This window comes from Cryptotermes secundus, unplaced genomic scaffold (assembly GCF_002891405.2).
Source record: "Cryptotermes secundus unplaced genomic scaffold, Csec_1.0 scaffold395, whole genome shotgun sequence".
Classification (NCBI taxonomy): domain Eukaryota; kingdom Metazoa; phylum Arthropoda; class Insecta; order Blattodea; family Kalotermitidae; genus Cryptotermes; species Cryptotermes secundus.
The window spans coordinates 1,036,748-1,052,452 of NW_019742967.1; positions in this window are offsets into that span (position 1 = coordinate 1,036,748).

Sequence of the window (15,705 nt, forward strand, 5' to 3'; positions counted from 1 at the left end):
AAGATACAGCAGATTGAGAAGATTTCGTACGTGCTGTAGTGGACTGTAAAGTGTGAAAATAGCGATATCGCTATAGCTACTTGTAGTTATGATCTGTAAGTGTTCAATAAATCCAATTACCAAACCAAACCCCGTCTATAGTTCCTCCATAAAATCGTAACGATATGTATATTTACTGTTGAATAAAATACGCTGTATATGACGACACGTTATGACTACAGTGCGTGCCGGAAGTGGTGTCTCAGTCGAGTTTCAGTCTCTGTAAATCCAGTGAAAGAAAAAGCGTTTAGCCATGCTACAGTCGGGCACCCTGTAGGCTTCCTTCCACGTCTGAGGACACGTGACCGGAGCTTCCCTCAGGCGCCAGCTCCACTGAAAGCCATTTACTTACTGAGCCCTTCTTGAGAAGAAGCCAATTCTGCAGCTACTCAAGAATTTCCCAGCATTTTATGGAACCCGAACGTTCATTACCGTGTTCACAAGAGCCCTCCACTGGTCCTATCCTCAGCCAGCTCAATCCAATCCATCCCATCCAATCCTATCTCTTTAAAATCCATTCTAATATTCTCCATTCACATATGCCTTGGTCTTCTCAATGGTCTCTTTCCTTCTAGCTTTCCCACCAATATCCTATATGCATTCCTCTTCTCCCCATTCGTGCTACATGCCCTGCCCATTTCATCCTCCTTGACTTGATCATTCTAATTATCCTTGGAGAAGAGCACAAGTTATGAAGCTCCTCATTATGCAGTTTTCTCCAACCTGTCACTTCATCTCTCTTCGGTCCGAATATTCTCCTCAACACCCTCAGTCTATGTTCCTCTCTTAAAGTCAGAGTCAAAACTGGAAACCATTAGGATAGTTAATAACAAACTAGATAGAATGTGGTCTAATTCTAGGCATTTGCCAGAGAGGCTGAAGAAAACCACAAATATCCTCAGTGAAGGGAGCTGGTCTTCTGGCTGAGATATGAACCAGGGACCTATGTAAGTGGTACCAAATGAGTTTGGCCGGAGTGTTGCAACGTTGCCACGTCAAACGGAACAATAACAGCTAACGACTCCTGACAGTCCATTCAGAGCTAAAAGCATCAGAAATGCATTATAAAGTGATGGATGTTTGCATTACATTTACGGTTTGACTCTTTTGTTACGGAGTAAAAGCGTCGCTTGCTGTTGACATGTTCATTATGACCCGCCATGATTGGTTCAATATCAGTTTATTATTATGTTGAATAACAGAGGATTCTGAACACAGCAAAGGCGCGAAATATTGCAACGTGTTCGACTGTCTACAGCAGTTCAGGTCCGCTTCATTACGGGCACAATTCCTTCTCTTGAACGTGACGCCGTGAAATGTGGTACGTCGTCACCAAGGAGCCTGTTTCCTCCGTCTTCTCTGGTCACGATTGTGTCTAGTGTATTACCATGAGGACACTGATCGTCTGACACTCCTTGAAGCTTTAAACAACAACGGTAACTATATGTACCACATGATTTAGTATTTAAAAAATGGGCATTTAGCCCTTACAGTATATTGTCCTCACAGTACACAGCGACTGTTTCCCTAAACAGCATTAACCGGTTGGGCTTTGTAGCGGAGAGGCAATGTGTTTCCTGTGAGGTACGGACTGAATTGCTATATATTCTGTCAACACAATGTATCTGTGTGTTCCGTATGGTTCTCACAGTAAACAGCGGCTGTTTCCCTAAACAGCATTAACCAGTTGGGCTTTGTAGCGGAGATGTAATGTGTTTCCTGTGAGGTACGGACTGAAATATTAAATGTAATATATTTTAAGTTCGGCCATGATTAACATTTTTATCAGCATATTCGAATATATTTCGCTTATTATTCAACGACTGATGAAAGCCACGAAATAACCCATTCGACAGTTGAGATTCGAACAGAACACGTCCCAAAGTACAAGCCTAGAGCATTAACGCTAAAACAACCCTTTCCTTATTATATCCTGAACCAGTGACTGGCAGAAAGCAGGGGAAGGCATTCATGACGTCTCATGGCAGCTTTGCTGACAACTGCAGCCGTCTGCACACAGCTCATTCAGACGCCTCACACGCACAGTGCTACATGTCAGCCGTTACCGTGACTGAGGCTCGCGTGCACAGCGCCAAATTCCCTTCCTCTCCCCCGCAGCTACTTGTGGCTTCCATTCAGGCCGAGCCTGTCCCGGGTTTATATCTAGGTGCATACTGCATCTTATGGCTGTCGCCTTTATTTGTCAGTTCATTGGACTCGAACGGAGAGGAGGATTAAGGAATGAAGAACTGCAGATGTGTGCAAGGAAGTGGTCGCGGAATATTTCAAGGTAACGAAGAAACTCACGAAAACATCAGGGTAATCAGTCGGAAACAGCACAGACCGAGCAAACACCTTGTGATCCGGTAAGTAGGAACCAACATTTCGGAGGAACATACTGCCTCCATCTTCAGAGTATGTGAGCCTATACCGAAGACGGAGGGAGCAGGTTCTTCTACTCAGACTGTGCGTGCTGATTTTGCTAGTCTCGGCACACAGACGCAAGATTTGTTGGAAAGCAGGCGGTGAGGCCTCAGTAGACTAGCTGGTGTTCGAACCCACGAGTGATAGTTAAGCCGACTGGCGTCTGATCCATAAATCTCGTTCCCATGCTGCAACACGCCTCTCATTCCCAATTAAAATTCACAGGAGACCTGAGGCGTCTGGGAAGGTGTGCAAACTGTGAGCGGGGAGCCGCGTGGGATTCCCCGATGCGTGCTCATCGGCCGGCCAGCCTATGCATGAGACATTCAGAGGAAAAAGTCTGAACTCAATGAACCCTCCCTTCGTTCAGTTCAAAACCTTGTGTCTTCCTGTCTGCAAGCTGAGCAGACACAAAGCTACAGCATGGGTGTGAAACTTGGTCTTACGTCCTGCGCCAACAGAGACTGTGGGTCTGAGAACGGGGTAGGGTGACGAACATTTGGACCCAGGGGGCAGGATGGAGACAACTACGTAACGAGGAGCTTCAAAATCTGTTCTCTTCACGGAGGATAATTAGAATGATAAAATGAACGAGAATGAGAGCGGTAGGTCATATAGCACGCATGGTAGACAGGATTTCACGTTGAGCCCTTCTTCAGAAGCCGCCAAATCTGCAGCCACTCAAGAACTTCCCTGCATTTTGTGGAACCCGAAGGTTCATTACCGTGTTCACAAGAGCCCTCCACTGGATCCTATTCTGAGCCAGATAAATCCAGTCCACACCATCCCACCTTATCTCTCTAAAATTCGTTTTAATATTGTTCACCCACCTACGCCTTGGTTTTCACTCGACCTCCACTCCTCCCCCCAACTGAGTTTCCCCTATCAGGGCCGCTCCTAATGGCAAATGTTTCCCAGAGCCGTTCATTTGGCAGCGCGTTTTTGTGTTCGGGCCGGCATGCGCCTGGCAGGTAGGCACGCCGTCCCGACAGCTCTGGGATGAAACGCGATGAAACGCTCACTTAACAACGCAGGTCACGCAACATCGGACTTGAATACGTATGGAAGTAGGCGACCAATTATTTTCTACGGGTGTGAAACATGGTCACATATTTCGAAAACGTAAAAAAGGGTAAAGCTGTCCCTGGAACCGGCCGCGAAGGCCCATAGGATTGTGAGACGTCGAGGTTCCCACAATTTCTCTAGACAATCGGCTCACAGATGGCGGTGCGGTTGCCAGCTTTACTCGCCGGCCGCCTTTTACCCCCCAGGAAGATTCCTGGTACTCATTTCTGTTAGAGGCCGAGTCGATCCCTTGCCATAGTGTGGTTGGAAGGACTAGCTAAATTCAGAATATCCAATGCTCTCATCGGGAATCGAACCCGCGACCTTACGGCTTTAGCATAGTATAAACACAATTTGGTAATAGAAATGTTGATAACAAGGATGGACTCGGAAGGAATACTGTGGCGCTAACGGTTCTCACTCGAATCCCGTCGCAACACTGGTCCGCGATTTTCTCCCGGGTTTCCCTGCTATCACAGAGCCAGGTCCTACCTGAAAAGCTGAGAGCTGCTCACCTAAAAATACATTATTCGTCCATCATATAAGGCAAAGTAATACACACATGACGATGACCAATATCGGTCGAAACATCTAGTGCAATGTACAGAAGCTTTAGGAGGGCGCGCTGCACGCAAGAAGGTGAACCAGTGGCATGCGTTGAACGGTAAGGAGAAGTTCATAACAGCCAGTCAACGCAGCATATCTTGAGCCACATCCTGAAGATCCACATTAATGTTATCCTCTAACCCTCTCCCATCCAGTGGCATCATTTTAAAAGGATACTGGGAAGGATTTTTTCTATTGACCTAATCCTTCCAGCCGCACTGTGGGCCTGGGGTAGACTCAGCCTCTAACAGAAATAAGTACCAGGGACTAAAAAAATAATTTTCCTGGGGGTAAAGTGCGCCCGGCGCGTAAGGCTGACAGTCTCACCATCTGTGAGCCGATTGTCTAGAGAAAATGTGGGACCCTCAACGTCTCACAACCCTATGGGCCTCCACGGCTTGTTACAGGGACAGCTTTACTTTACCTATTTTTACTGAAAATCAGCAACAAATTTCATTACAGAGCTCAGAGTTATTTCATTTTGACCGGAAATGCTAATCTATGATTCTGTGTTACACTTTGTCTCTTGTCTTGGGTTTCATTTCAAAACCTGCAAGAATAGCGGACGCTTCCCGAGAGTGCATGCTACATGTCTTGTTAGCACTACAAATGTGGGCCCTCCCGTTACTTCCTCAGCAGCACCCTGTTCTCAGAACCCTCAATCAATGTTTTCTTTTCATTACAGTAAAGCACCCAGTTCCATGCGCAGGCAACAACACTGCAGCTCTGTGTCGGCATTTAGCCTGCAGGCTGAGACCCCAAAGGCAGTCAGCATTTCTGACATTCGCTCTGCTCTCAATTAAGAAGAGTATTGTCTTCTGGTATGTGACGCCGTGTAGTCCGGTACCCACCGCTGTAAGGACATCAAACTGAGCGTATGTTCTTAACACAGTTCATCGCGAACACAATTCTGACTTTGTGATGCCGTTCCCGGGTACCGTACCTTCGACACAAACAATTATGGCTGCTACGCACCTACAAATGCATACTGCTGATCGCAGTGGAGTACATGCACTCGGGGAGGCAGATGGGTAATTTGTCTGTTCAGACAAAACCTGAGACAGCTTCTTTTTACTCTTTTTATTGCGTTCAAAAGGGGGCACGCGGTTGCGTAGTTTTATTTTTGATTGCTATTGGAGTGGGACCAAGTCCCTTGTACTGCGGCCACTTCTGGCCTGTTGTACCAGCCCCAGGTGATAGCTGAGTGTGATTGTGGAGCAAATGGTGGAATGAAGATTGGCAGGGGAAACCGAAGTACTCGGAGAAAACCTGCTCCAGCGCCATTTTGTCCACCACAAATCCCACTTGACCAGACACGGGATCGAACACGGGCTGCCGCATTGGGAAGCCAGCGACAAACCGCTTGAGCTATGGTGTGGCCAGTAGCGTAGTTGGTTGAGGGACTATGCTACAGAACAGAAAGTTGCTGGTTCGAGTCCCGATGAGGTGTTTTTTTTTCAATTTATCCTAATCCTTCCAGCTGTATTATGGCCGTAGGGTCGACTGAGCCTCTAACAGAAATGAGTCCCAGGAAACTTCCTCGGGGACAAAGGGCGGCCGGCTTGTAAGGCTGACAACCTCACCGCCATTTGTGAGCCAAGTGTCTAGAAAATGTGGAAGCCTCGACGTCTCACAAGCCTATGGGCTTTCACGGCCTGTTACAGGGGCAGCTTTACCCTATTATTTTCAAAAACAAGTGCAACTTCTGAGTCTTCTCTCGACGAATAAATGTACTGTCTTTTTGTAGTTCTTAAATAAAGGCTCTACTCTGATATTTTTTAAATTATTTTCATCATCACTGTTTATACCGTTAAATTTTCCATTTATTTGTATTCTAAATTTTCTTTTGTCTTTTAGGGCTACTTTTGCTTCACTAATCCGGATGACATGCACAACCCAATTACACCGGACTAGCGAGGGTTTACACTTCAACGGCTGCCTTCAAGTCATAACAGTAGGTTCCTCGCATTTCAGCGGTCTGAACACAAAACAACATTGGGACACATTTTATACGTTCGATCGCCTAGAAAGTGCTGTCCGCTGCCCACTTTGTTTCTGACTACGCGGTAAGTCCAGGTTTGTGGAACTTTCTTTCAAACAGCAACTTTATGAACACGCTGTATAGTCGTTAGTTTTATCTGTTTGCCGGAGAGTATATCTCAGCACGGAATATCTCGTAGGAAACGCTTCGAGTTGAGTGTCGTTGCACTGCGAACTGACGTGTCACGGCAGTGAATCTAATATTTTGTGGGAGCGTCTCAACATGGCTGCTAATTTATATTCTGCAGCAGAATTCCCCAGCCGCACAGTTTTCCACTTGCTGAACACAGATCAGAAGCCCTCCCCCCGCCAGTTGTACTATAGAGCCACTTGAGGAACTTTCTGCGTTGACGCTGTGAGTTTACAATACTCCAAAACCCAGTAATTCTCAGAGTACTGTCTGTTTTTATAAAATTTGAAACGTCTATACAAATATAAGGGTTCTAAAACTTCCAATTAAAACTTTTATTCCCGGTTTTGCGAGCACCGAACAGACTAAGTGTTCTCCTCTAAGCCTTTCTCTCGTGGTCCGTGTACTTCAAGCCACTTTCATGATGCTCTTGAGTCCAGGGTTGTGCCACGGCACTGTTCATTAACCAGTAGCTCAGGGACCCTATAAATCTGCCCCTGGCCCTGATAAATCAGCTCTTTAACAAATCTGTAGGTCTCTTAAGACCCAGCAAGTATGGTCTGATAGACGTACTTTTCTAGATCAGGACTGGACAGATTTTCGTAAGGCAAACCGAACACAACAATTTACTTCAGGTCTGCTTAGGAGGTGACGAGGACGTACAGAACACGGGTTTCGCAGTTTAAGTGCAACTCCAAGCTCAGATACAGAATTCTGCTGGCAGTACGTTCAGTGCTGACACTACAGATCAGTTTCGACAAGTCTGCTACCCCTCGGTACATCGTGAAACACTCTGTAGCGGTAGAGCGTGCAAATGAGGTTCGTTGCTTCTCATTATTCACCTGATGGAACCAATAATTGCAGATCAATATGCTTAATGCTGTAACATAACACTGAATTCCACTAACGTCAAATTTAGGGACATAAGAAATTCTGTGGCGTATAGACTCGTTGCTAGGCAAAGACCTCGAAACAAACAAGAGACAACAGTCCTTGCTGTGCAGTGGCTCAGTAAACACGGTAAAAACGGTCACGCACATAAAGGGGGAATAGGGTGTTGCCTGCGCGGTCCGCGCTGAGAAGCTATAAAGAAGAGAACTGGGCAAACAGTACAGTTAATAGCTTTCAGGCAGTTCGATACTGAAATATTGAAGGAAGCATCTGAGTAAGGGAAGCTAAATAATTTCCAGTGTTAGAAGTCGTTGCCAGGGAACGGCAAGCTGGAAGATGCTTAGCGTGTGCTGTGGCAATCTGTTAATAGCGGAGATTAGTAACAGCGCTGTAATTACTTGTAGTTCCGTGTGATGAGTGTAAGTGGTCAATATATCCCATTTCCAATCCATACCCCGTCTATAGTCACACACCCAAATCGTGACAAAAAGATCGTGTACTTTTATAAAATGATGTAAAAAGCGTGTAAACAGACGTTTCGTTAATAAGAGGAAGATTTTTCTCTGTATCGAGCGCACTGACTGCTCTTTAAATTTCCGTGTACATTTGCCACCTGCGGAGCTCGAACCGGGTCCGGAGCAATGTGCGCCACCGAGAAGGTACATTCGCATACAAAAGCAGGACTGGAGAAGGGCGTCCAGCAGAGATCTGGGGACTTCTCGTCGCTCCACAGTCCACAGAAACTGACTTGAAAAAAAGGCTAATTATTGAAAATAACAAAAATATTATTATTGTCTCGTGTACCGGAGGTCCAGTGGGATATCGCAGTCAAAGTCTCCCCCGGCACACAGCAGGAGTTGTCTGCAATTGTAATATTGCCATCAGACAAGATTATTCAGGCTAACATGAATAGTTTCCTTACTTTTTGACAGCCAGAAGACGCAATTTTTCTCTTGTCTTCTCCAACGTTGATCTAATTAATATGTAAAGTTTCAGTGCGTACCTCACAGGAAACACAATACGTCTCCGCTACAAAGCCCAACCGGTTAATGCTGTTTAGGGAAACAGTCGCTGTTTATTGTGAGAACCATACGGAACACACAGATACACTGTGTGGGCAGAATATATAGCAATTCAGTCCGTACCTCACAGGAAACACATTACGTCTCCACTACAAAGCCCAGCAGGTTAATGCTGTTTAGGGAAACAGTCGCTGTTTATTGTGAGAACCGTACGGAACACACAGATACATTCTGTGTGTGCAAAATTGAGTCTTTATTTTAGAGCAGGCTGTACATAACATCACCGCTGGTTTAAAGGGTTAAATAATATTTAGTGCCCGTTACAGCTAGTTCGTGATTCGATTTCCTTGATGACGTATGTGTGTGTGTTCTGAACTAATTACCCAGCTGTAGGGACACTGGGGACAGTACTGGACATCAAAATGGCAGGCAGGATTTCACCTGAGGAACAGTAACGCGATGTGTGTGCGTGCGCTATATACAGCAGGGGTGGCCATTCTCTCCAGCTTATAGAGGCACTGAAAATGTAGCAAACTTGAAATCCTTGGGATAAGAGCAGCAGAACCAAATACCGTACTTCACGAATGATTACAATCAGCTCACACTCAGTGTGCGGTCGATGTCTAGGCACTAACGCCACAAAATGTCGTGTTTCCGTTTCCTGCGGAAAGAGTACAATATAAGCATCTGTTTTTGTACCTGTTCCTTCTATGGGTGTGAAACGTGGTCTATCACGCAGAGGGGGATAACTCAGACTGCGGGTGTTTCAGAACAGGGCACTAAGGGGAATATTTGGGCCGCGCCATAACTCAACAGTTAGTCGCTGCCTTCCCACCGCGATGGCCGGGGTTCGATCCCGGGTATGACCAAGTGGGATTTGTGGTGGACAAAGTGACACTGGGGCAGGTTTTCTCCGAGTACTTCGGTTTCCCCTCCCAATCTTCATTGCACCAATTGCTCCACAATCACCCTCACCTATCATCTGGGGCTGGTACAATAGGACAGAAGTGGCCGCAGTACAAGGGACTTAGCCCCACCCCACTAGCAATAAAAAAACAGGGTGGGGGTGAATATTTTGGCCTAAGAAGCAAGATGCAACACAAAATAACAGACATAATAAAAGGCTTAATAATTTTTATTCTTCATTAAATATTAACGGAATGATCGACTTGAGGAAGATGAGATAGACTGGGCATATAGAACGCATGAGTAATACGAGAGAACAAAATATTAGTCTGAAAGCTTGAGGAGAGGATAATTGGAAGGTCCAGGTTTCGATGGGTATTATCGCTTTATATCAACCCTTTAAAGCACAGTGGTCACTATATGTACCACTTGCTTTAACACATTAAACCCCTGCATTTTCTCCACGCAGTGTATCTATGTGTTCCGTCTGGTTCTCACGCACCCTCACAGACGCCAAAATACGAGTATAATCAGTAGGTAAATAACATCCACATTTCATACAGCGTCGTTATAAACGGACGAGCCTACCAGCCACAAGGCGGTTGGATCTGCAGCTCCGGCCATATTGCCTCAGAGGGATAGCTTGAGTTGCACTGCGGGGACACGAGATGGAAGCTGGCGTGTTTGCCTGCGCGCGCCGCTGAGGTCTGGGGGCTGGAATAAAGATTGCTTTCACAGAGGAACATATTGCGGGGAAATCGAGCCCATCGAGCCTTTGCCTGTCTCTTAAGCGTCGTGTTTATGTGTGCTCTCCGCTGCTAACACAGCCCGTCGCCGACGCTCCGTGCAAGATGGACGTCACTGCCAGCGATGCTGAACTCCGTAGGAACCAGCAGTACTCCTATATGGTACGGTGATTGTGAATTATGAATTAGGACGAAAGTGGAAGAGGTTGTGGCCTATTTGCGCAGGTCCTTCTAGAGAGACTGTTTGTGACAAAAGCTTTATTTAATTACCACAAAATAAATACGTGTCGGCCCACAAGTGACTACACAAGCAACCCGTATGAGCGTCAAGTGAGCCCGCTCCATTGTGTGTATTTATTTGTGGTTGGACCGTCTCTGTGGTCTAGTGGTCACAGATCCAATGTCCCGGGTGCGATTCCCGGCGTTACCAAATTTTCTGAGAATGAATCTGGAACGGAGTCCACTCAGAGCCGCTATTTCCTTGAAATGGGGGCTCCGGTTTAGAAAACAGAGATTAACGGCCGTGGGGGTCCGTTGTGCTCACCACGTGATACCCTCTATCCGCTGAAGTTGGCACTAACTTCGCCGACAAGCGGCGGTCGCTCAGTCGGTATAGTTCGCTTGCGGACTAAAACCACGGAGTTTGTTTGCTTTTTGTTATTTGTGGTTGAGGTAACGTGTGAGTGCCCCCGTCGCATGAAAGGGCTGCAGGTGATTATGAACTGTCAATGTCGAAAGGGCAGCGGACGTAGATCAATTTTGGGTTGCTGCCCCGACGTTTTACTGGAGGAACTGAAGAGAACACCAAATGCCTCAATCAGAACAACCTTCTACGGCTTCGAGATACGAACCCGGGACCTGCGCAATACGAAGCGTATGAGTGATACACTGTTGGGACATCCGGTCACTCGAAAGGAATTTATCGTCAGAAGAGGTAAAACCAAGGCGATGGATATTCTGATCCATCAGGCAGCCATCAAATGAACGTCTATATGAGAACTATTATTAGAGTCATACCGTAAGGTAGATTCTATCATAATTCAGCATAGGAGATTATCAAAAGCCGTTGTCAGGACGTGCCGGTCTTGATGCATAATGCCTGTCTCACATGTGACCACAACAGAACATCCCCTGCAGTCCATAGAACTTTAAGGGAGACAAAAACAAGCGACAAAGGGAAAAAGAAGCAGGAAGAGAAGATTAAGAAAAGAAATAAACTGGACAAAAATACGAGAACGTTCCTGACGGCATTCCGAGGTACAGGCCGCCAAAACAAAAACAGGACAACAATCTTCAAGCTCACCGCCGTCTGAACCTCAAATCTCGCGGAACAAATGTTTGTTGGGAGAATTTGACAAAATGTTTAACTCGGTTAAAACTCCTACAGTCTGCCCACGGAATATATTTATATGTTCCTTATGGTTCTCACAATAAACAGCGACTGTTTCCCTAAACAGCATTAACCTGTTGGGCTTTGTAGTGGAGACGGAGTGTGTTTCCTGTGAGGTACGGACTGAATTGCTATATATTCCGCCAGCACAGTGTATCTGTGTGTTCCGTATGGTTCTCACAATAAACAGCGACTGTTTCCCTAAACAGCATTAACCGGTTGGGCTTTGTACCGGAGACGTGATGTGTTTCCTGTGAGGTACGGACTGAATTGCTATATATTCTGCCCACAGAGTGTATCTGTGTCTCAGGGTCTAATGTTAGGGTTCGCGTATTTAAGCCGGACTGCTGGCTAGAAGTCAGTTTGTATCCGGAAGGTCCTGAGACCGGCCAGCTCGACCAAGGTTTTCCGTGGTTTTCCTCGGCACTAGAGCAAATGCTGAGTTGGTACCCAATTCCACGTTGCACTGCATGCCTCACATGCAGGCCTCCCATTGTTAACATCAAAATTTCACCTTAATATAGCCCTCCCAACGTTAGCAAAAACAAACAAACAAAAATCCGATCATATGCTCTGTCTTTACAAGAAGGACAAGCGGNTTGTGAGGTACGGGCTGAATTTCAGTCCACTGTTTAGATGAGATTCAGGCTTCAAAGGGCTAACGTTAATATGCAGCAGGAATTGAAAACCTGGGTTTAATTATAAAGGTAATGCCAGGCCGCTTCTGGTAGCCATGGAGACTGCTGTGGCCTTTAATCTTGGCTGCGCATATGCTGTCACTTTGTGCGGCTCTGAAAGAAACATCAGCTGATGTCTTTCTAGCTCATTGCACTTCTCTGGATGCATTAGTCCGGCGCGTCACTCCCACTTCTTTCAAATGAATGCTGAAGGGAAGTGTAAGATTAATGGACTCTGTGAGCCTTTGCTGCTTCCGTATGAGGCACGCGAAGTGAATTTAACACGGGGCCACGGCCAGTGCCGCTGGAGCACAATATCGCGACGAAAGGTCCCATGGGCTTTCCAGGAGTGATCCCCTGTGTGAGTTGTGATTATACAAACGCCGAGGAAATAAAAAGATTCACTATTATCCTATCGTTCGGAGAGAGCCGGAAACTACGCATCAATAGGGCGCAACAGTTTTGAAAGAACACGATACTGTCATGTTTTATGTGTGACTATAGACGGGGTATGGATTGGCGAATGGATTTACTGACCACTTACACAAACCACTTGGAATTTAAGGTAATTATAACTGTATCGCTAATCTCTATGCTTTACAAATCACAGCATCACCCGCTAAGCTTTTCCTCAGCCTGCTGTATTTTCAACAGCCGTTCCCTAGCAACGGCTGCTAACAGTAAAGATTCTTCAGCTTCCCGTGCTCACGTCGTTTCTGTCCAGCGAATGCCCCGCAACTGCACTCTTGTAAACTATCAACTCAACTATAGCGCCATCGCTTCTCAGCGCGACCATATTTTACTGTCTCAGATTTGAGACTTCCCTTTTCGTCGCCTCCTACAACTCGCAGGGTCACGGTGGAGGCATTCGACCCCGCCTCCACACGAGAGAGAGAAGGGGGGTAAGAAACTATATCTCCGATTTTGAAGGTTCCCAGGCAGTGCCCGCTTGTCCTTCTGGTAAAGATAGAGCATATGATCGGATTTTTTTAAATTTGTTTTTGCTAACGTTGGGAGGGCTATATTAAGGCGAAATTTTGATGCTAATAATGGGAGGACTGCATGTGAGGCATGCAGTGCAACGTGGAATTTGGGTACCAACTCAGCAGTTGCTCCAGTACCGAAGAAAACCACGGAAAACCTTGGTCGAGCTGGCCGGTCTCAGGACGCCTCCACACGGGTTGTCTGCCCTGCTTATAACATCTCGGTACTGACCGCACAGAAAACACCGTTCCTCTGTTGCTCTTTACGGGTTGTTGTCTAGCAATGGAGTCTACACTCCACAGTATAACTTGTGTGGACAAAATGCAGAGTTTCTGACGTGGTATATATAGTTACCACTCTCCATTCAAAGTTTAACACCACAACAGTTTATTCTGTCCCTGGTTTCCTCAATGCGAGAGCTAACCTGTCTTCATACCCTTCGTGTCTGCTACTTCCTGTGTCAGTCCCGCACCCAACTTTAAGGCTCAAGGATACATCACACGATTGGCGTCTTCTGGAAAGTGACTCCATGTAGTCCGAAGGTCCTTACCAACGCTCAGGAGGAACCTGCTACTTGCCTCCTTCTACAGGGTAGAAAAGTAACCCGAGAGCGCGATTCCGTTGTCCAGGCACACAGAATGAGGCCTAGAACCGACGAATAGAAGATGGTTGCAGGGGTGGCAGTTATGAGGGGAGGAAGGGTGTGACAGGAAAGGAAGAGGGTTGGTGAGACACGGCGGATACTCCCCTTCGAAGCTCCGGTAATGATCTGTCACACTTCACGGCGTCACATATAAGCAGAGTGTAACCGCAGTGGGAACGTCAAATTCCGTACAGGCAACATTCGGTTTATGTGATGACGTCAGCAGTTTCAGACTCCACGTCGCTGAATGTTATCATTAGCACGTAGTGAACTGGAGAGGATGTGGAAGGAAACGATCATGGCCTAATTTCTGAGACACTATTCCCGGAATTTGCCTGGAGAGACTGAGGAACCCCATGAAAATCCTCAGTCACGACGAGTCCAATCGAATGGGCGCCTCTTGAAATGCATCATTCTTATAGGTCCGAGTGAATCAGAGAGGACGTGAAATTGGTCGAGGTGTATTTCAGAATAGTGTCGCTGTGGAGCCACGCCCATGCACTGCTGTCCCACTTCGCGCACCGGAACGCCGGTCCCTACGTCCCGCCCGCTCCACCCTGTAATCCATTAGAAGCAAATTTGTGACTTGTATTGATTTCTCTGTTTCTCATTGAGGGGGCCTGTCCCCACAGAGGGACAGAGGGACGCTCGCTTCTTGCGACTGAGAAGGGCCATGACCTTCGTGACCAGGGTTCGATACCTGGCACCAAGGCGATTATTCATTTTGCCACACGTTCAAATCACATGGGTCTCTCTTGTATAGGGACATCTAAAGTGGCCGGAGCGTTAAGCTGCTAGTACCGAGGTGTAGAACGCTAAGAGGCCCAGCAAGAAGCTCAAGCACTGTAGCTATGAGTCGTGTTCTAGAGGTGCCGAATATCCTGACATGGTTGTTGTAGTTTTCCTCAGACACTTCATGGTTTTAACCTGTCTCTCCAGGCAAATGTTAGACCACAACCGCCTCCTTCCAGATTCATTCCAATTCATTACTCGCCAGTCATTCAAGCGTTTTACAGTATACTGTGTCAGTTATTCACAGCGCTGTTCACTCACTCACGGAGCCGAGCCCTTCGTGAGAAGCCGCCAGTTGTGCAGCTACTCAAGAACTTCCCAGCATTTTATGGAAGGCGAAGGTTCATTTCCGTAGACATAAGGACCGGTCCAGCGGTGACGCTGTAGGTTCTCGGTTCGAATCTCCGATTATCCTGACTATGGATTATCGTGGTTGTCCTCGTTCCCTCCCGGAATAATTCCGGCATCGTACGTTTAAGGTCCATTTTAGTATTATCCTAGCACCCATATTTGAATTAGCAGATAAAATCGGAAGACTCCTTTGCCATTCGGTGTAGGTTCTGAACAGTTCAGCCGAGCGAGGGAGCTCGTTGCAAGAGCCGGAAGTTAGGGGGATTATGCTCCGATAAGTACTCAGTACATTTCCTTAAGAGGAAGTGAGAGCCGTGCGCAAACTCAAGTTTACTCTGCAGAAGCCTTCTCAAGACCAATCCGAAGAACAAACATTTGCGGTGGTCTGAGGCGTGAATCATATCGCACCCTCACATCCCAGCTACTCTGCACATTTGGCTAAATCTGCCGCATGAGGTCTCTGCTTGCCAGGCGACGTACCGCCCCCCTTCTCCCAACCCCCACGTAGCGGTCCTGCTACGGGATTATCACAGACAATGGGACGTCGATTTATAAGGTCGTGTGGAGGTACTGCGGAGGACCACGGATAGGCGGTGTTCCGGCCGATATTCGAACTCAGTCACCAGACCAGTCTCGGAAGCTAACAGTCGCTCAGCTGGTAAAGGATATTCTCGCCTTCTATAAAGGCTACTTCAATTTGGAGTGTGATTGTGCTTTGGTACGGTTCATTTCTTCTTTCTTCAATGCCGTATACACAAGAGTCAGACAACTGTCCATATCCCGAGCCAGATGAATCCAATACTTGTCTTCAAGCGTCACTGCCTGACATAGATTTTAAATATGTTTGCGTCTATACTTTCTCCCAGTAACGACTTATCATGGCGCCCCCGGGTCGCATTTTCCGATTTGCGGTAGGACAGCTTGCAAAAACAACTGAATTGTACCTGGACCGCCTGGTCTAGGCGCAACGCTCCAAATTTCTATTCCGGAAGCGTTTGG